This window comes from Lactuca sativa, chromosome 8 (assembly GCF_002870075.4).
Source record: "Lactuca sativa cultivar Salinas chromosome 8, Lsat_Salinas_v11, whole genome shotgun sequence".
Taxonomy (NCBI): Eukaryota; Viridiplantae; Streptophyta; class Magnoliopsida; order Asterales; family Asteraceae; genus Lactuca; species Lactuca sativa.
The window spans coordinates 218,585,248-218,607,855 of NC_056630.2; positions in this window are offsets into that span (position 1 = coordinate 218,585,248).

Consider the following 22,608-nt stretch of genomic DNA (forward strand, 5'->3'; position numbering starts at 1 on the left):
CCCAATACTACCGACCACACCGCATCAGCATTCATCCCAAGTCTTCCTCCCCAAACCCCGGATAGTGAGTACTCTACTTCTGTTATGCTCTATCTACTCGTACACTAGCAAAGCATCTCATATCGGCAAACTTCCCTAGACTAAGGTATCACAATTCAGGCCACTCTAGTCCTATCATGAATACCTAGTCTTCTAGCATGCATAACAATTCATATCATATAATATTGTAAGGTATTTTGGGGATCTTTACCGTTCGGGCGCTGACTGATCGTACACACTGCTTCTTTCTTGTTTACCACAAAATCATTCATAAAAGTTTATGCCTTTATTTGTAAAAGTTTTCCTCAAATCCTCGGTTTGAGTTCAGTTACGCCCGAAGGTGCACCCGAATCCCTCAAACCAAGGCTCTGATACCAATTGTAACAACGCAAATTTTCAAACAAATTTTTCATTTTAAAAATAAAGTACTTTCATTCAAAACAAGGCGTAAATAATTTAAGTGTCATGTCAAATACAAATTGTCTAAATCCCAAGATCATAAAAACATCCTTCAGTGTGTACAGATCATGCCGGCGCCTTCCCACGGTCCTCGCTAGTACCTGAAACACATACATAACAACTGTAAGCATAACTGCTTAGTGAGTTCCCCAATATACAACTTACACACATACGCCTTTCCAGGCCCTGACCTTCCGGTCCATGTGTCTCAGGGGACTTCCGTCCCTGCTGGGTAAACCTTCCGGCCTTTCCCACGCCGACTTTCCGGTCCATTACACAACATATTGCCCTCCGGCCCATAACATATTGCCTTCCGGCCCATAATATAATCGCCTTCCGGCCCATGACATACATAGCACATATAACAAATAACTTACCACATATAGCATACATATCACATATCATATCTGACCTTCCGGTCACACAGTCAACCCTTCCGGGTACAGTATAGTGAGAAGACTCACCTCGTAAATGTCGAAAGCTAACAAATCCCGAAGTCACTCGTACTCGATCCGCCGAGCTACAACCTCCCTATAACATCATATATCTCTTATTAACATTTTCATCCTCTAAGTTTAACTGCCCCTAAGAAGTCACACATAGGTCAACTCTGGTCAACGGTCGACGGTCAACTTGACCGGACTCGGCGAGTGCCATGGCGACTCGGCGAGTCTAGACGTTCTCCAATTCTCTAAGATTCCCCTTCTACTCGTCGAGTATCCTCCTTGACCCGACGAGTTACTCCTGGAAGAATCGCGGGGCCACCCTGACTCAACTCGCCGAGTCTGAAGAACAACTCGACGAGTTCCAGTTAATCTTCAAGCTACTCGCCGAGTCTGTTCATCGGACTCGGCGAGTCCATGCCATGCAACCGCTCAAACTGCTTTCTAAGGTCAGAACTGCTCCGACCATTCATAGGTCTGGCCTTCCTAGACTGATCCATCACGTAAGGTCCTCATTTCGGTGCTCATGATACACCCCAAGACTTATAATTTACATATTGACCTAAGGCATAAGGATTCCAATCCAAAACCTTCATCAATTCCCGAAATGCACAGGCATGGGACATTCTGGACCTCCAAAGGTCCCAATACAGGGTTACAATCGTTTGGGGGACTAGGGTAACATTCAATCTAGTCACAAAAGGGTTCCATAAACCCTAATTCCATAAACACATCAACATAGCAGAGTATACTCGAATTCTTACCTGGATGATGTACTCTCTGTGTCCCCAATCCTCAGAACGTGACTCCCTTACTGTTCCTTTAGCCAAGCCCTTCTCTTCCTTGCACAACAACTCCTTCAAAATCACCAATGTCCTTTAACCTTGCTCCAGATGCACACAATCGATTTAGGGTTCCTCTAAGAAGGCTAAAATGAACAATGACGGCCAATAAGTCCCTTTTATACGTCCCAAACCTGAACGGTTAGGGTTTTCGCTAAACAGCGCAGACTCGCCGAGTCCATATCCGGACTCGTCGAGTCCAGTCGCGAACCCGCGACCAGGTCTGCGATCCTACTCGGCGAGTCTAGGCTCCAACTCGCCGAGTCCCCTCTTAAAACACCCCAAAAACATAATTTTAACAATACCTGAGATTCCAGGCTGTTACACTATACCTCAAGAAATCATACAAGAACACCAAGATCAAAGGTGTTTACGGTCCAAGAACACCTTCCTAAGCCTTGGTAACTAATTTAGACCCCTTCCTTGATGTGTTTAGCACATAAAAACCACCAGAATGACTCATTTATATTTGTTTATAGTGTGGGGATCTCCCAAAACCGTAAACACCCCAAAAATGTGTTATAAATGACCCATATTCCTTCCTTATGCCTAGAATAAATCCTTGACATTTACCTTTAAGTTTTTGGGGCTTGAAAACATCAAAATACCTTAGTCCATAAGAGTTTACGGCAGCAAAACTCATGGAGAAATGGTCCATGGACCGTAAACTCCATTTAGGAGTGTATTGATGCCACAAAACATTTCCTAAGGCTTAATCATGAAGTAGGAATACTTGGAATGACTTAGAATACTCCAAATCACAAAATGGTCAAAGAAGTATGAGTTTACGGACATAAACTCAAGAGTTTACAACCATAAACCCAATGAGTTATGGTCTCTAAAACCGTAAACTCACAAAGAGGGTTCCCTTGAACCCTAAGCTCAATAGCTTTGTCCCACAACACTTAGATGCACTCCTTGGGACCTATAACACTTATATAAGGTGTTTAGCATGTCCTAGGGTGTCTTAGCTTTGTTTATTAATTGTTTAAAGGCTAATTGGTTACATATATGTGATATTATATGTTATCTAGGATCATAGAGTGTGTACAAGTCTTCACTTGACACCTAGCATCCTATACGGTCCGTTCATCCCAACCACTCGCTACAGGTGAGTTCATACCCCTTAATCAATGATTTAAATGTTTCTAAATGCTTTTGTTGGGGGATACAAGTTGAATCATGCTAGTTATTATATTAATCACATGTGATTAATAAGTAGCATACAAAAGGATTTACTACTCTTTTAGCTGTTTTACCAAACAGTTTACTTCAATTGGTTTTTCCAAAACATTTCTACTCAGTTAAAACTCTTTGTTAAACTGCCTTACATACTGAGTGTCTCTTTTCAAACCCTATTACAGTTGTGATTTAAAACAAATGTTTTCTTTATACTTTACAGTATTCTTATCAAACAATCTACATTCAAATCGTTTTACAATTTGACATCAAGTCATCCTTTATTAGATACTAAACTTTTCAATGGTTTTACAAAACTTCTTTTATGCTTTTATATTCTCAATTGCATGCCTAGATATGTATAGTTATATAAGTAATGTCTAAAGGACTTAGGAAGGCTAACCTGCTTTATTTCCTTTTCCCCGTTGGGATGTGGTCTGGTAGGGTATCGGGTATCCGTCCGAAGGTCGTTTAAATATCGGTTATATATCATGTGTACATATATAGTCATAAAGGTTCTTCCAGTCAGTGCAATACCCTTCGGTAGCAACGGTATACTTCCACGTTCATACGTACCAGTTACATTACTAGTAGGCTACCATATGGGTAGTTTAGGATGATACTAATACGATTACTAGAATGCGGAATCATACCACGAGTCAGTTCATTCATGAGTCAATACTTGCTAGATAGAGAGAGAACACACAATGCAGCTAGTACACACAGTACATTAAAATACTTGCTAGATAGCGATATAACACACATTACAGCTAGTACACACAGTACATTACTATACATGCTAGATAGAGAGAGAACACACGTTACAGCTAGCACACGCAGAACATTAAAGTACATTACTATACTACTACATGAGTATGTTTACCTTGATATGCTTACATGAGTACGTTTACATTGATACACTTACATGAGTATGTTTACATAGATACGCTTACATGAGTGCGTTTATATATACGATAATAGGACAAACATCACTAGGTGCTATAGCATGGAACGATTTCAGGATCTAACTATACTAATGAATCACAATGCATTGTGATAGTTATATTGGGTATACATGATCATAGTAATGTGGATGTTCGCGGCTTGCAAACATGCAGGGGTCGTGTGTGGGTTCTATAATCTCTTTGAAAGGGGAGCTTCTAGCCTGGGATCTAGCCATCACATTATGTCTTATCCCTCAAATAAGGCAATATAGAACAAAAGTAGTCACTTATTACAAATACTACAGTACTTATGAAATTACAATAGATTTAAGGTAGTTAGTACGATTGTAGTTATTTGATACTACACCATAGTACTCTTTCATTTTCCCATTACATTCACTTCGTGAACATTCACACGATGCACGGTAATGTAGAAACTATATTTTTTGGTTAATGATAGTCAGATCTGGGAAAATACACACTCTTACAAGAGACACACACAAATACTAGATGCCTTGGTAGAAGGCTACTTTCAGTAGGAAGCATAGGGCTTTATAGGATGTTCAAAACGTGTTCATACTCACATTTCATATACGTACAAATACTTACATTTCATATACGTACAAATACTTACATTTCATATACATACAAATACATTCTTACAAATTAAGACACTAAAATACTTATGATCTCACCAGCTTTAAAGCTGATACTCTTTCAAAGTAACTTGTATCCTCAGGTCAATAGTAGACAGGTACCGATGCAAGCTTTAGAGAAGATGGAGTTCGTTCATTACTCCTCTTTCATTTTGATTTATACTTTAGTCTCTATTAGACATATCAGAACACTTGTATTAAAATTATATTATTAATGCAATGGATGATGTTGTTGCTTGTTTACTACTATTCATTGTTGTGATACTATACTTGACGTCCTCCGCTCCAGAACGTTTCCACCGTTCATGGTTTTGGGGTGTGACAGATTGGTATCAGAGCATTGTTTATAGTGAATTGAGTATATGAACCCATAAAAGATATACTAACTATAAATACATAGGGATTAAAAGTACTCTGACCAAGAGTTTATACTTTAAAATAATAAAATATTTGATTAATTATACATGCCTGCATTCGTACTAAAATCAGTGTCACTAGGAAAGTACAAAAGAATTACGGTTCTTGGGCAACACAAGTGGACTTAGAGACATATAGTCAAAACTGGGAAGATATAGCCTGATCAACTATATTATCTGAGGGTTGACTAGCATGTGCCTAAGTGTAGTTGTGTGGTTGCAACAAATCTAAAATCTTACCAACAATACCACTGTGAGAACAATAGAACATAAACCTACAATACTATAGGGGTATTTGGTGTTACTATAAGTACTTTATACAAGAGAACTAAAAAGGATCTTCATTACTAAGTTGATATTTGTTAAGTGGATACACTAAGGCTGTATCTAACTAGGATGTTATAGACTTAGAATCTGTGAAAATTTTGCTTTACCCCTATTCTTTGTGAATTTCGAGTTAAGGTCACTTATTCGAAGGCCTATCCTGTTGTGATTACATATAACTGGTATGCACTTCACAAATAGTGATGTAACTAATGAATATTTTCTAAATAATTATCTAGATAATTCGTCAAATAATTATTTTCTTACCCCAATTCTCACGTAGATAACATGGCTAGACTCCATCCCCACGGCAACCCGTACCTTCCGAATGAAGTCGTTGCTGGATGGCTTGGAGAAGAACCAGAGAATGATCATCCGATCCCTTTGAATGATCACCATGATGAAAACCTTTCGGATGGTGCTAACTCCGAACCCGAGGTTGAGAACCTACCCCAGGCAGCTCCCTTTCCAAATCCTAACCCTCATCCGGCCTTTCATGGCCCAACGCCTCCATGGGTAGAATGCTTGGAAACATGGAGCCAAGGACAAGATTAGCCCATGCCATTTAATGGTGACCAAAGCTTTTATGAACTGAGCAATGGGGGCTCAGGAGACAGAATCTTGCCAATCCTGGTCCGCAGAGTGGCTCGAAATGAGATTCAAGGCAGGAAAGCCCTACATCAGATCACAAAACTTGTCACCAATGCGAGAATGCATACCCTTCGCACCATTCACCTCGAAGATGCTCGTGAGAGATCTGAGAGAGACCGTGAAACCCTATTGCAAGCACTGGCTGAATCACGAGCCGAAGCCATAGAACTTGGAGTACACCAGAGGGTGTACGAAAGACAACTACTTGATATGGAACGTCAACTGGCTGAGCTGAGAGTTCATCAAAGGAATGATCATCACTACTAGGAAATGCTTCACTTTCTTTCTTGGCCATGTACAAGTGATATGCAAAGAGAATTGGGTTTGTTATCCTGCTTTACGGTGGGAACCACGAGATATCAGTAGATAAGCGGTCAGTCGAACGTTGAACGGACTGGATTCAATAATAATGATTCAGTATCAGTGATCTGTCGAGGATTCAGACCATCTCGAGACAGAAAATGCAGATGGAGTAGATGTGATCATGTTGCAAGGAATTCATTCACCTGCGGATTTTTGGGGCTTTACGAGATTAATCACGGATACCCTGGGAAGGCTAGGGTGTGTCCAATACGGTGATCATGTTACTAGAAGCGGTTAAGCATATAAGAAATAGTAAGGAGTGATTTCGAGGACGAAATCTAATTTAAGTGGGGGAGAGTTGTAACACCCGTTTATTTGAATAAATTAATAAAGGTAAGTCCCTGACAAATTGGTGAACAATTTTACAATTCAAGGGTTTAATGGTAAGTTAGGGATTTATTATGAAAGGAAATCATAGAATCAGGGCTTAAAATGTAAGTTTTGGATTCAGTTTGTAAGGATTTTTGAAGGCAGGGTTAAAAGTGTAAAATATGGATTTATTTTGAAAGGAATAAAGGAAGGGAGGGCTGGATGTGTATTGTATGGAAAGTTAATAGAAACCAGGGTATATATACCCATCATTCTACGGGAACCCTGACCCTAGGTGCCTTAGCAGCTGCAAACCCCCCTTGTATCCCCTCCATCGATCACCACCTTTCCCCTCTGGACTCCTGTTGCCACACCATCATCATCATGGAGGTCAGAAGCCACTAACGACCACCATCTGCCGGCGATGCTGGGAGCGACAAGGACCACCGAGACCGGATTTTAAGTTGTGAACGACTTGTGCGGCCTGTGAACGATCGGAATAGCGCTAGACGAGGTGACTCTCAGCGTTGCTTTACCCGCTCATTGTTCTTCTCAATTCTTCTCTGGTAATGACGAGTACTTCTATCTCTCGTTCTTTTTTCGTCCTATGTATTGCAGCCGCCGCGATGCGGCTATTCCCTGTCGCTGTAGTTTCCGACCACCCGACTGTCGCCACGATGATGAACGTGTTATGTTTGTTTCAGGTGAGTTTGAGTTCGTTGTCTAAGCAAAGATTTGTTGGCGTCTGCATTTGCTAGTGAGGAGTCACGAACTGTTGTTGGAGGATGTCAAACGCCTTGTTTTTGCTGCTGCCAGACCGCCATGAGCCACCAGGTGGGTGGCTGGGTGCTTAGTGCAAATAAGAAATGTGTATGGGGATGTAGTTCTATATTTAGTGTGTGGGATGTGTGTGTTTTTTCAAATCGGAAAATTTGAGAAAAGAGCCACCACCACCACCATGAGGTGGTGGCTGCCGCCACGAGCCACCGCCGACCGCCATGGTGTGGCTGTGTGTGTATGATTAGTTTAGTGTGTGTGTGTGTGGTTAATTGAAATTTTACCCTTGTAAAATGTAATTTGATTTTGGAATAATGAAAATGAGCCAAACCACCACTGTAGGGTGGTGGCCGCCGCCGTGAGTTGCCATCGACCACCACTACCCGAGGTGGTAGTGGGTGGTGCCCCACTAGCAAACCCTAATGGGCATAGAGATGGGTTTTGGGCCTATTGGGCCATGTTTGGGTGGAAACCCTAATTATGAGTATTGGGCTTTTGACTTATTGGACCCATTTTTGGGCCATTGAGATTGGATTGTATATTAAGCCCAAATTCTCCATACCAATTATCTAGTAGAGTAAAGGACTTAATGGATTAAGTCCTTAATGGGCTAGTTTAGAAAATACTTATGTTTTAGAAATTATCAGGACACACACACGGGAATTATTTAATAAGTGAAATATTAAATAATAATCATTGACATAAATTAATCTAAGCAATAATGGACTTAATGGATTAAGTCCTTAGTGGGTTAAGCCCTTAATGCGTTAAGTGAGAAACACTTAGCCCTAATTATTATTTTTTGAGAAACCCTAATTTCACTTGGGCTTTGTGTTGGGCCATCCAAGAATAATCAAATGGACTAGAGTAATTAGTTGGGCTTTAGGGTAAGGCCCATATGAAGGATTGGGCCGAATTTGGAAAGTTGGGCCATATGTTGGGCTTTGATCCCTAGTTGACTTTGGGCCTATAGATTGGGCCTTAGCTTGGGTAAGCCAAGCTAGGGGTAATGTAGTAATTATCCAAAGTATGTATTTATAGTATGTGTTAGAACCCAAATATTAATTGGGTGTTATTTTGGTGTTGACAGTTCGGGAATCTGTCATCCAGCAGCTGGGGTTGAGTCTGCGGGACTTCAGCAGTGTGGGATTATGTCTACGGGACTTCAGCAATGTGAGGTGAGTTTCCTTCCAGTAGGAATGAGTCTATGGCCATAATGTCGGCCCGTTTAATTAGCAGTAGTTTCGGACTCCAGTCCGATGCAGTAGTTCATTATGCTTGGTGTCTTTGTGATACAGATGAGTTATGTGTTCCGGACTATGGTCCGATGCAGTATGCAGTATATGCGTTTATATTATATGCTATGATTATGTTATGCTCTATTCAGTTAGTTCCAGACTTCGGTCCGATGCAGTAGTCAGAGTGCTTGATTTCTTTTTTATTCAGGCATGTTTTGTGTTATGTGTTCCGGACTCTGTTCTGATGCAGTATGCACTATATGTATTCATGCTAGTTGATATGTTTATGATACGCTATGTTCAGTCAGGTTCGGACATCGGTCAGATGCAGGGGACGGGGTCCCAGTCAGTTCTGGACTTCGGTCCGATGCAGTTAGTTCCGGACTTTGGTTCGATGCAGGGGATGGGGTCCCAGTCAGTTCCGGACTTCAGTCCGATGCAGTTTCCGGACTTCGGTTCGATTTAGTGGGCAAGGCCCAATATGTGTTTATATGTTATTGTATGGTATGTGGTAGTTTGGGGGAGCTCACTAAGCTTCGTGCTTACAGTTTCAGTTTTGGTTTTAGGTACTTAGTTTTCAAAAGAGGAACTCGGGAAGATTGCAGTGCACACACCATTTGTTCAGCCCAGGATGTTTATACTCAGATATGTTTGACAGTTGTTATGATATTTTGATATACATTGTTTATGATTCTTATATGAGGTTGATGAATATGGTTTTATTACTGATTTAAAATGAAATTTTTAGACTGTATTTTTGGAATGTTACAGATTGGTATTAGAGCCTTGGTTTGAGGGATTCGAACGCACTCCCGAGTGTGTCTGAACTCAAACTAAGGAAGTGGTAAAAAGTTTTTAAAAAGAAAAGAGTTTTAGAAAAGTAAAAAGAATTTTTAGAAAGAAAAGAACTTTGAAAAGAGAAAAAGGGTGTGGTGCATGCAATCAGCCGAGCTCAAGTAAGTACTCCCAGATTACCCATACAAGTTTATGTTATGAATATCAGTTTTAGTTTCAGTAGAACAATATGCTAGAATAGGGTTAAGGATCTAGGAAGGATGTCTTATGTGCCTATTATATGTGTATCAGCTTTATGAGAATTGCATGCCAGTTAGGGCTAAGGATCAAGGGAGGATGCCTTATGTGCCTGTTATATGTTTACCAGCTTATCGAGATATGCATGCTAGTACAGAGTAGACAGTATGATAGCCAGAGTAGTATATGCTTTAGTATGTGTACTTAATGTCCGAATGCTGCTTGCTTTGTGCTCCTAAGAGTTCCAGTTGTCTTTCAGTAACTAGTAAACGAATATGATAAGTTACATATTGCAAGGACTAAATAATTTCATAAGGTTAGGTCTAGCCCTATTTCGTAGCTCTTGTTTGAGTCCAACCGTTGTAGGGTAGGGTCTCTCATTCGTGAGCTAGTTAGGGGAAGAAAGAAGGAACTTCTTATGCAGTTGATGGCGGGGAGTGAGTTTGTGGAGTCAGAGGTTTCCCTAGGGCAAGCCTAGGATGAGAGTAGCAGAGATCAGTAGTAGTAGTAGAAGTGACTTGATGGAGTCGACGCAGTACTTGAGGAAAGTACGGATAGATGTGGAAGGTAGTATGGGCCCGTACTACTGAAAGCAGAGGATCCGTACTCAGATCAAGGAAGGCTGAGAGAAGACCAGGGAACCTGTAGTGTGTGAGATCCCTCGAGTTTGGATGTGTATTGTGATGTTAGTGATGGTATATTACCGAGTATAGTGGCGCTACGTGGTAGACCAGATGGTAGTTCTGGTGTCGACGAGGGATCAGGATTAGACTCTAGAGCCGGGCAGATTGATGATCAGATGAGGGAGTTCATTCCATCCAAGAATTTTGCGCAATATCATTGACCAGACTCCTGTGATCCTCTGTGTGATGAAGGAGAGCATTATAGAAATTTGTGATGAGAGGCCAAGTGCATTATGCACTGAGATAACAGTCATAATAGAGACCCGTACATTGATGTTCGGGAACTCAGAGTTGGTGAAGCTTCAGATTGACATGGAGGTTAAGGACCCCATTGTTAGCAGCAGATGGTTGGCAGATGTTGCCAACACTTTTCGTACCATACGTTGTCTCGAAAGGAGACAAGATCAGACTTACTTCCTATCTCCAGCAGGGTAGAGCACGAGATTGATAGGAAGAAGTTGGTGGTGAATTAAGTGATGATGCGGTTAATGATATGTCATGAGATGACTTTTAGACCAGATTCTGGGCAGAGTGTGCCTAGGCGATTGAGGCACAACAGTTGCCGCAAGAGTTGTTAGATCTCCACCAGACGACTGAGATCGGGGCGGAGATCACTGCCAAGTCTCCGGACAGAGCTTATATGGTACAACATTATACAGCAGATGATGAAATGAAGAAGGAAAGCTATCAGAACATACTGTAGAATGATAGCAGGGAGATCATGAGTATCTTGGGGTGCAAGACCCTGAATGATATGGCTTCTTGAGCCTGAGAACGAGATACGGACTCGGAGCACATTAGGAAAAGGGAACCAGATCATTTGTTTATAGTAAGGGGTCTCGGGAGGAGACCGTGGATTTCAGATTAGCTTTCGAGAGACCAGCAGGACTAGATTCGGTGCATCACTTGCGGGAAACTACACAAGGGAGCCTTTCGTTCCAGAGGTTTGAGTAAGTGTAACCATGATTTATCCTCCGTTTGTGTCTGAATTGTATTTTTATGAGATGTCATATGCCAATTGGATACCGAGAAGCATTTGCGAATAGTGAAAGAGCAATTCCCCAGATTACGGGATTGGGAAAGTACAACATCATCTTGGTTTATTCCAAGACTGAGAAGCAGCACGAGAAGCACCTGAGGGACATGCTTGAGACTTTGAGAAGGGAGAGAATTTTTGCAAGGTTCTTCAATTGTGAGTTCTGTTTGCGCGGGGTGCAAGTTCTTGGGCAACTTGTCAATCAGAAGGGTATTCTAGTCGACCCGGCTAAGTTAGAGGCTGTGATGCAGTGGGAGATTCCAAGGTCCCCAATTGAGATTCGGAGCTTCCTGGGTTTAGCGGGTTATCATTTGAGATTTATTCGAATTTTTAGAGTTGTGTGATCTTTTGGATTACCTAGTGTTGAAACACTAGCAATGGTAAGTGTGGTTTCTAGCAGATTGGTCATGGGTGGTGAGAAGGATTGGGAATTCTTCCAGTTTTGTGTGCTGTATGGCATTAGCTGAATCAAAGTGCGGGAGAATCACCCCAGGGATTCAGAAGCAGGAGCAGTTTTGAGACTAGGATAAGTTTCGCATCTTTATTGGGAAGGAAAATAGCCCAAGCGGTTGTATGGTTTGAGGATAGTGTGAGATGGAAGTTTGGAAAATCTTGCCAATAAGGAGATTGCGTTCCCGTGATGTTACTAGCAAGCCTTAGGGAATCAGGTTTGGGATTCCAGTCAGGACACGAGTTCAGCTGAGTGCGGGGCATGCGCGTGTTCGATCCAGTATTAGAGTGTTGTAAGCCTGCGAGTGTAGCCGTAGCATTCACTAGCAGTCAGATAGTATCAGAGTGTTGTAAGTCTGCGGGTGTAGCCATAGCATTCACTAGCAGTCAGATAGTATCAGAGTGTTGTAAGTCTGCGGGTGTAGCCGTAGCATTCACTAGCAGCCAGGTAGTAATAGAGTGATGTGAGTCTGTGGGTGTAGCCGCAGCCTTCACTAGGTTGGTAGATAGCGTGAGTGCGTTGTTAGGACGCAGAAAGAACAGTAGTACCCACCAGTTCGGGTGTAGCAGTGAGGAAATGGAAATCCACGGATTGGATTTTGGAATTTCCCAGAAGGATGAGACCTGGTTAAGCCAGTGATAAGATTATAGAAGCGCCGCTATAGAGATGAGAGCAAGGAAGCAGTGGACTGCTTAAGGTCATTTATGACATAAGGCTATAATTCGTCATGTAGTAATCGCGTTTAGCTTTGGGTTTGGTGACGTCAGGATTCGACGCATGGAACCAATCAGTTAGAGTAGAAGGCCGTTAGGGCCACAGTGACCAGGTAACTAGTAGTAGCTGGATCCATAGAAGGATTTCGTTCAGAAGTCATGCGAGGCGGCTAAGTAGGGAGTCCTTTGACTCCGCAGTTGGGTGGGAACCCGATATTTTAGATGATTGGCGGAAAATTGAGACCAGGTACGTCTCGGTAGATGTCAGGAAGCAGCCACGGGCAGCATGCAGTTTCAGGTAGTTTAGTGTTCAGACAGTTCAGTGTTTCGGGCGGTTCAGCGTTCAGGTAGTTCAGTGTTCATACAGTTCAGTGTTTCAGGCAGTTATAGCTTTTGGGCAATGTTAGTAATTGTGCCCTAAGTTGCAAGTACAGACATGATAATTGGTTTATTAGGAAGTGACAAGTCACTCATAGTAGAAGTATCTAAACCTTGGCCATGTACAAGTGATCTGCGCAGAGAATTGGGTTTGTTATCCTTCTTTACAGTGGGAACCGCGAGATATCAGGAGTTGAGCGGTCAGTTGAACGATGAACGGACTGGATTCAATAATAATGATTCAGTATGAGTGGTCTATCGGGGATTCCGACCATCTCGAGACAGAAAATGCAGACGGAGTAGATGTGATCATGTTGCGAGGAATTCGTTCACCTGCGGATTTTTGGGTCTTTACAAGATCGATCACGGATACCCTGGGAAGGCTACGGTGTGTCCAATACGGTGATCATGTTACTAGAAGCTGTTTGGCATATAAGAAATAGTAAGGAGTGATTTCGAGGAAGATATCTAATTTAAGTGGGGGAGAGTTGTATCACCCTTTTATTTGAATAAATCAATAAAGGTAAGTCCCTAACAAATTGGTGAAGAATTTTAAAAGTCAAGGGCTTAATGGTAAGCTAGGGATTTATTATGAAAGGAAATCATAGAATCAGGACTTAAAATGTAAGTTTTGGATTCAGTTTGTAATGATTTCTAAAGCCAGGGTCAAAAGTATAAAATATGGATTTATTTTGAAGGGAATAAAGGAAGGGAGGGCTGGAAGTGTATTATATGGAATGTTGATAGAAACCAGGGTATATATACCCATCATTCTACGGGAACCCTAACCCTAGGTGCCTTAGCAGCGACAAACCCCCCTAGTATCCCCTCCGTCGATCACTACCTTTCCCCTCTGGACTCCCGTTGCCACACCATCATCAACATGGAGGTCAGAAGCCACCAACGACCACCATCTGTCGGCGATGCTGGGAGCGACAAGGACCACCGAGACCGGATTTTAAGCTGTGAACGACTTGTGTGGGCTGTGAACGATCGGAATAGCGCTAGACGAGGCGACTCTCAGCGTTGTTGTACCCGCTCGTTGTTCTTCTCCATTCTTCTCCGGTAATGACGAGTTCTTCTATCTCTCGTTCTTTTGTCGTCCCATGTATTGCAGCCGCCGCCATGCGACTATTCCCTGTCGCTGTAGTTTCCGACCACCCGACTGTCGCCACGATGATGAACGTGTTATGTATGTTACAGGTGAGTTTGAGTTCGTTATCTAAGAAAAGACTTGCTGGCGTGTGCATTTGCTGGTGAGGAGTCACGAACCGTCGTGGGAGGATGTCAAACGCCTTGTTTTTGCTGCTGTCGGACCGCCGTGAGCCACCAGGTGGGTGGCTGGGTGCTTAGTTCAAATAAGAAACGTGTATGGGGCTGTAGTTCTATAGTTAGTGTGTGAGATGTGTGTCTTTTTTCAAATTGAAAAAGTTGAGAAAAGAGCCACCACCACCACCGTGAGGTGGTGGCTGCCGCCACGAGCCACCGCCAGCCGCCATGGTGTGGCTGTGTGTGTATGATTAGTTTAGTGTGTGTGTGTGGTTAATTGAGATTTTAGCCTTGTAAATCGTAATTTGATTTTGGAATAATGAAAATGAACCAAACCACCACCGTAGGGTGGTGGCCACCGCCGTGAGTTGCCATCGACCACCACTACCCGAGGTGGTAGTGGGTGGTACCCCGCTAGCAAACCCTAATGGGCTTAGAGATTGGTTTTGGGCCTATTGGGCCATGTTTGGGTGGAAACCCTAATTATGAGTATTGGGCCTTAGACTTATTAGACCCATTTTTGGACCATTGAGATTGGATTGTATATTAAGCCGAAATTCTCCGTACCAATTATCTAGTAGAGTAAAGGACTTAATGGATTAAGTCCTTAATGGGCTAATTGAGAAAATACTTATGTTTGAAAAATTATCAGGACACACACACGGGAATTATTTAATAAGTGAAATATTAAATAATAATCATTGACAGAAATTAATCTAAGCAATAATGGACTTAATGGACTAAGTCCTTAGTGGGTTAAGCCCTTAATGCGTTAAGTGAGAAACACTTAGCCCTAATTATTATTTTATGAGAAACCCTAATTTCACTTCGGCTTTGTGTTGGGCCATCCAAGAATAATCAAATGGACTTGAGTAATTAGTTGGGCTTTAGGGTAAGGCCCATATGAAGGATTGGGCCCAATTTGGAAAGTTGGGCCATATGTTGGGCTTTGATCCCTAGTTGACTTTGGACCTATGGATTGGGCCTTGGGCTTGGGTAAGCCAAGCTAGGGGTAATGTGTAATTATCCAAAGTATGTATTTATAGTATGTGTTAGAACCCAAATATTAATTGGGTGTTATTTTGGTGTTGACAGTTCGGGAATCTGTCATCCAGCAGTTGGGGTTGAGTCTTCGGGACTTCAGCAGTGTGGGATTTTGTCTAAGAGACTTCAGCAGTGTGAGGTGAGTTTCCTTCCAGTAGGAACGGGTCTATGGCCACAATGTCGGCCCGTTTAATTAGCAGTAGTTCCGGACTCCAGTTCGATGCAGTAGTTCATTATGCTTGGTGTCTTTGTGATACAGATGAGTTATGTGTTCCGGACTATGGTCCGATGCAGTATGCAGTATATGCGTTTATATTATATGCTATGATTATGTTATGCTCTATTCAGTTAGTTCCAGACTTCGGTCCGATGCAGTAGTCAGAGTGCTTGATTTCTTTTTTATTCAGGCGTGTTTTGTGTTATGTGTTCCGGACTCTGTTCTGATGCAGTATGCACTATATGTATTCATGCTAGTTGATATGTTTATGATATGCTATGTTCAGTCAGTTTCGGACTTCGGTCCGATGCAGGGAACGGGGTCCCAGTCAGTTCCGGACTTCGGTCCGAAGCATTTAGTTCCGGACTTCGGTTCGATGCAGTTAGTTCTGGACTTCGGTCCGATGCAGGGGACGGAGTCCCAGTCAGTTCCGGACTTCGGTCTGATGCAGTTTCCGGACTTCGGTCTGAAGCAGTGGGCAAGGCCCAATATGTGTTTATATGTTATTGTATGGTATGTGGTAGTTTCGGGGAGCTCACTAAGCTTCGTGCTTACAGTTTCAGTTTTGGTTTCAGGTACTCAGTTTTCAAAAGAGGAGCTCGGGAAGATTGCAGTGCACACACCATTTGTTCAGCCTGGGATGTTTATACTCTGATATGTTTGACAGTTTTTATGATATTTTGATATACATTGTTTATGATTCTTATATGACGTTGATGAATATGGTTTTATTACTGATTTAAAACGAAATTTTCAGACTGTATTTTTGGGATGTAGCAGATATGATGTAAGACCTTTTACGAGGTCATTTTCCTGAACTTTTACGTCATTAATATCAAAGATATTGACAGTTGGCTAACTTCTGTGTCATTCTTTATTCAAATACTTTCATGATGTTATCAAGGGAGTCTATTTGAAACCCACTCTAGTTGAGTTATTGAACTAGCGTATTCTAGCTCAGGGATAATTCCTAATTCTTCTTCAAGGGTTGGATCATGTTATTTACCAACCAATGGTGCCCTGTTTCAGACGTTAAGCTTCATAAGACCATACTACGAAAGCTACTTCTATTATATTCTTGGACTGCATCATAGGGATGTAGGTCAAACCTTCACAAACATATTTCCAATCCGTACTAGTACTGCATCATAGGGATGAAGGTCAAACTTTTGAGAACATACTCTTACTCTTTACTTAATCAATCGAAGTACATCTAGGGTCAACAAGAATCGCTCACAAATCCTTATCTTTCATGTTACAGAATGATGTCGTCATCCGGAAACAGTCAGCCAAACAACGAAACCTCTACCTTTCCTATAGACACCGCTACTTTCCAAGCCGCAGTTACAGCTGTTGTGATGGTTGCCGTGACAGTTGTCCTTGCAAACCGTAATGCTATCAACGCAAGCAATTCTGTCAAAGGGATTGAAAATCCCAATCGTAGTATCAATCCAGGAAGCCAACAAACGATAACAGTCACAGGCTCTCAAAGTCACTGCTCAGAGTTCAAGAAACGGAAGCGTCAAGCCCGAAAGGAAGGCAAGCAATGTAAGTGAACACTCCCGAACTGTAACAAGTGTAGTTATCATCATAAAGGAGCCTGCCGGGTATTGCAATGTAACAATTGCAACGGTGTGGGGCATGTTGCCCGTTCCTATGGAACCACCCCCACCACCAGAGCCGGCCAGGGTTGCTATAACTGTGGTGAGACTGGTCACTATAAAAGGGATTGCCCAAAAAGGAAGAAAAACAAAAACACCCGCATCCCCATAACTCCTACTCAACACTTCACATCCACTACCGATGCTGGAACTAGCCAGATATGTCATTTATGTGGAGAAATGGGACATCTCAAGAAGGACTGTCCAATAACAAAGAACTCGGGCACAGACGGGAAGATTCTCAGGATCACAGCTATAGGAGAAACTACGTTGGACCCTCGTTACTGTAATTAAGGAATTTCATTGTAACAGAATTATAAACCATCCAAAACTAGTGCAACTAGAGTCTTATCTTTTGCGAGATCCCGTTAGTAAAGGGATGCTCATGCTACGTATACTTGTCTTTTTTAGTATACCTTGTTCGTGTTGGATATAGTGTCTAAGCCCATAACTATATTTGGTATGTACTTGACCCGACCCGGCATGGTCCATTTGGGTTGCACTTCACCCGAACAATTTATGGATAATATTTGAGAATAGTACAAGTTATGATTTATTAATATATTATAAGTTCTAATATATTAATATAAGATCATATTATTTAATTAGTAGTGATCTATAATTAATCTAGGATTAATTTAGTGATCAAAGATATTACTAATTAAATATGGGCTTCTATATTTATATAGTGTGGGCTTATGCTTATTTGGAATGGGCTAGGCTTGGATGGAGAAGTCCATGGATACTCCATGGAGCTTTAACCCATGGATCTCATGGAAATGAAGAGACATGGGTATTAGGGTTTACATGGATGTAACACTAATCCACCACACTATATAAAGGAGGCTTTGGCTCTTGAAATCAAGCTAGTGAACACTAGTTGACACATGTTGAGGTGAGGGCCGATTTCAAGAGAAGTGTGACTATTCTCTCAAAGTTCCAAGTTTGTGGTGATTTGTGACTTTCATTTGAGGCATCCACATTATTGGTGCTAGGCTCTAAAACTCCAAGGAATCAACTACAACTACAAGGTAAGTGTTTCTACTAGCTTTATTTGATTCAAGTTCCCCATGCCATGCTAGTTAGGATATAAACCTTGGAAAAATAATTATTTTCATGTATCTTAGACAAACATAGATCCAAGGTTTATTAGGGTTGCATGTACACTTAGGAAGTGTTAGAATGCTCAAAACCCATCAGTGGTATCAGAGCCTAGGCTTGTTTGTTTGATACTTGTTGCAATATGCTTGAAAAAGTCGAAATCTTGTTGTCTGACTGATGGACTCGCCGAGTCCATGGGGGGACTCGCCTAGTTCACTTGTATCTTCAACCTACTCGGCGAGTAGGTTCATGCACTCGGCGAGTAGGGTCGACAGAGTGCAGTTTTTCGACTTTAGTTACTGGAAATGGATTGGAAACATTACCCTAAACTGTTTTGGTACTTGAAAACTTGTTTTAGCTGGTGTAATGTTTTTGCTAATTCATTTACAACAACTAGTTATCAAAATTACAAAGTTTAATGTGATTTTGATTCTTGAAAGTGTTCATATTCATGTTCTTGTTCTTATGAAGTTTAGATGATCATAGGAATTATTTGTAACCTATGTGGTAGTTTAATTCTTGATCATAATGTGTTTTAATGGAGTCCATAACTTGTCCTCAAGTTATGGAAAACCAAAAGTCTCTTGGATTAAAAACCATTAAAAGAACACAAGAGTTAGAAAAAATGAAAAGTCCTCATTTTATTACTCTATTAAACTCATAAGTTACAAGATATGAAAAGTTTTGAAAGTTTACAAAACCTGCCCTCAAGTTTTGGAACAAGTAAAGTTAAGTTAAACTTTAGTTCCAACCCTTAGAATTTTAAAAGTTAAAATTCAACCCTTATACTTATATTATTATGATTTAATAATTATATATATATATATATATATATATATATATATATGTATAAGAACAAAGTCGTCTTACCACTAGTACGCCTCATTCACGAAGCCGGTCTATAAGGTGGGTATAAGGTTGTTGCCTATAAAATGGTGAGTTAATGGGTGTCCACTCTCACCCACCGCTTGCTTGACTGGTGGAGGGTCGTTAGCCGAACGGGTAAGACAAGGACTTATAAATTCTCATTCAAAGTATGATGAATATTATAAAGTAACTAAATGTTTTATTAAATTCCCAATCTTAGTTACTTTAGGAAAAATGTGAATAAGGTGCTAATCCATGAAATTACACTTTACACTTTGTTTAAGTCGTTGGTGGAGCGTGTGTGGTTAACCGGCACACTAACTTGGACTTAACAAGGTAGGTAAAGGGTGACTTAAAGGTTTATTATAGTATCGATGGAGCGTGTGTGGTTTACCGGCACATCGATTGAGTGATAAACTTTAAAGGGTACCAAGTGATTTGCATGGTTACTTCACACCTCGTTTTGTGATCCTCGGCATCCCAGTCACAAAACCTGGAGGGCACACTCGAGATTGAAACATGTCTTTGAAAAGTTCATTGAATCTCAAAGAATCTAGCAATTTCTAAGAACCAATCAAAAACCTAATACTTAAATGTTTCGGTTTTCGTGGTGGAAATTGGTGAATCGTCATTCACCTACCTTTCAAATATGGTATAGTTTAGATTACGGCATACCTCTTCTAAGTTATATTATATTGTGATTGGATCCTAGCCTTAATATTACATTTGGGTGTTTTTTTAAGGACTCTCTTATATCTAAACTAATCTTGTTCTCTTCTTTTTAGATGTCTTCAAACAATGCTGCTTCTGGCTCTAATCCTAATGACTCCTTTACCCTTATGAACTTGTGTGGGAAAGTCACCTTTGATGGATCCAACTTCAATAAGTGGATCAGAAACATCAGGATGATTACCCGCTACGAGGACAAAGAATATGTCCTTGACAAGGAGCTTAAGGAGATTGATGAGACCACTTCAACTCCTCAGGAGATCGCTGAATTTCGGGCACATGAAAGGGATGCTACGAAAGTGGCTTGCATCATGATGGCCACGATGACAGCGGAACTCCAAAAGTCTTATGAGGATTTCTACCCTTATGAAATGCACCAAGATTTGATGGAAAGATACCATCAAAGTGCAAGACAAGAGAGGTATGAAATCATCTGCTCCATGATAACAACCATGATGAAGGACGGGGAATCCGTCACGAGCCACATGCAGAAAATGCAAAGGTATGTGGATCGTTTGCTGAAGCTTAATGTGAACTTCCCTGAGGATCTTGCAATAGATATCATTTTGCACTCCTTACCATCGTGCTATGATCAATTCCACATGACATATCACATGAATAAGGAAGAGGTCACACTCAGCAAACTTCTGGGACTTCTCAAGACCGTAGAATCAGGTCTTAAGGGGAAGTCGGTTGCTATCACTCCTACTCCAAACTCAACTCCGGTTTTGGCAATTGGGAAAAATCGATGGAGGAAGAGAAAGAGATCCTCGAAGGGTACCAAGGCTCGGACCCTTGATGGCTCTTCTTCAAGTGGAACCAAGAAAGGTTTCGTCACTCCTTCTTTTGACCCAAAAGAGGCTGAATGCTTCTATTGTCATGAAAAATCTCATTGGAAGCGGAACTGCCCAAAGTACCAGCAGGATGTGAAGGATGCGAAAGTCAAACCCAACCATGCAGGTACTTACACTATCATTTCTAATAACTCACCCCATTCTAAGTCTTGGGTCCTTGATACCGGTTGTGGTATTCATATTTGTTGTGACTTGCAGGGACTAAGAAGAAGTGAGAATGTGGAGCAAGGAAGAATAAACTTGATCATGGGGAATAGGAAAGCTTTACCTGTTACCAAGATTGGAGTTTATACTTTATCGCTAAGTAGTGGGTTTAATTTAGATTTGAATAAGTGTTGTTATTCGCCAGGAATGGCAAGAAATATTATTTCCTTTCATGCTTTGTACAAACAAGGGTTTACCTTTTCATTTAATAATGAAGTTGGTTCTATAGATGTTTTCTATAATAATGTTTTTTATTTTAAAGCATTACCTTGTGATGGTGTGTATGAAGCTGTATCTGTTGTAGATAACTTGGGAAATAACGTTTTGTGTATTGATTCTACTAATAATAATAACTTGGATAAAGCATCATTATGGCATTGTCGTCTTGGACATATAAGCAAGAAACGCATAGGCCAACTCCAAAAGGATGGAGTCTTGGAGTCGTTTGACCTAAAGTCAGATGATAGTTGTGAATCATGCTTACTTGGAAAAATGACAAAGTCACCCTTCACAGGCTCGTGTGAGAGGGGTGAAGGTTTGTTGGACCTTATACACACGGATGTGTGTGGACCATTCAAACATGCCACAACGGATGCTAATCGTTATTATTTGACTTTTACTGATGATTACAGTAGATATGGATATGTCTACTTAATCAAGCATAAGTCAGAGACTTTCGAGAGGTTTAAGGAATTTAAACAGGAAGTCGAGAATCAATTGGGCAGGAACATTAAGATGCTTCGATCCGATCGAGGAGGTGAGTATCTTAGTTCAGAGTTCCTCGACTATCTTAGGGAATGTGGGATTGTCTCACAATTGACACCTCCCAGGACACCACAGTTGAATGGTGTGGCTGAGAGGCGTAATTGAACCTTGTTGGATATGGTTCCTTCCATGATGAGTCGAGCTACACTACCAATCTCATTCTGGGGGTATGCCTTAGAGACTGCCGCCCATATTCTTAATTTTGTCCCTACAAAGAAAGTTGCCAAAACTCCTCACGAGATGTGGACTGGCAAAGTACCTAAGCTAGACCACATCAAGATTTGGGGTTGTGAGGATTTCGTGAGACGCGAGGCTCATGATAAGCTCGAACCTCGAAGCGAGAGGTGTATTTTCATCGGCTACCCACAGCAATCCTTTGGTTACCTCTTCTACAGACCTAGTGACAATGTGGCCTTTGTAGCAAGAAGAGGAGTCTTTCGAGAGAGAGAATTTATAAGACAAGGAGATAGTGGGAGGCAAATTGATCTTGAAGAAATTCAAGAATCAAGCGGTGAAGGAACTTCAAACACTAGCCCTCAACTTGAGGAGGAAACTCCTGTTGAGCCAGTTGATGAGCCTGTACCTCTGAGGCGTTCCACGAGAGTTAGGAATGCACCTAAGCATTACTATGGTTTCCATATTATTGCGGAAGGTGAGACACTTAATAGTGATGAGACACTAGTAGGTCTGGATGAACCTAACAGCTACATGGAAGCCATGGCAGGCCCTGAGGCTGCTAAATGGAAAGAGGCCATGGATAGCGAGATACAATCCATGTATGACAATCAAGTTTGGAACTTGGTTGAGAATGTACCTGGTCGTAAGACTGTAGGGTGCAAGTGGGTCTTCAAGAAGAAGACCGACATGGATGGTAAAGTACACACTTATAAGGAGAGACTGGTTGCAAAGGGCTTCTCTCAAATTCCTGGAGTGGACTATGATGAGACCTTTTCTCCAGTAGCCA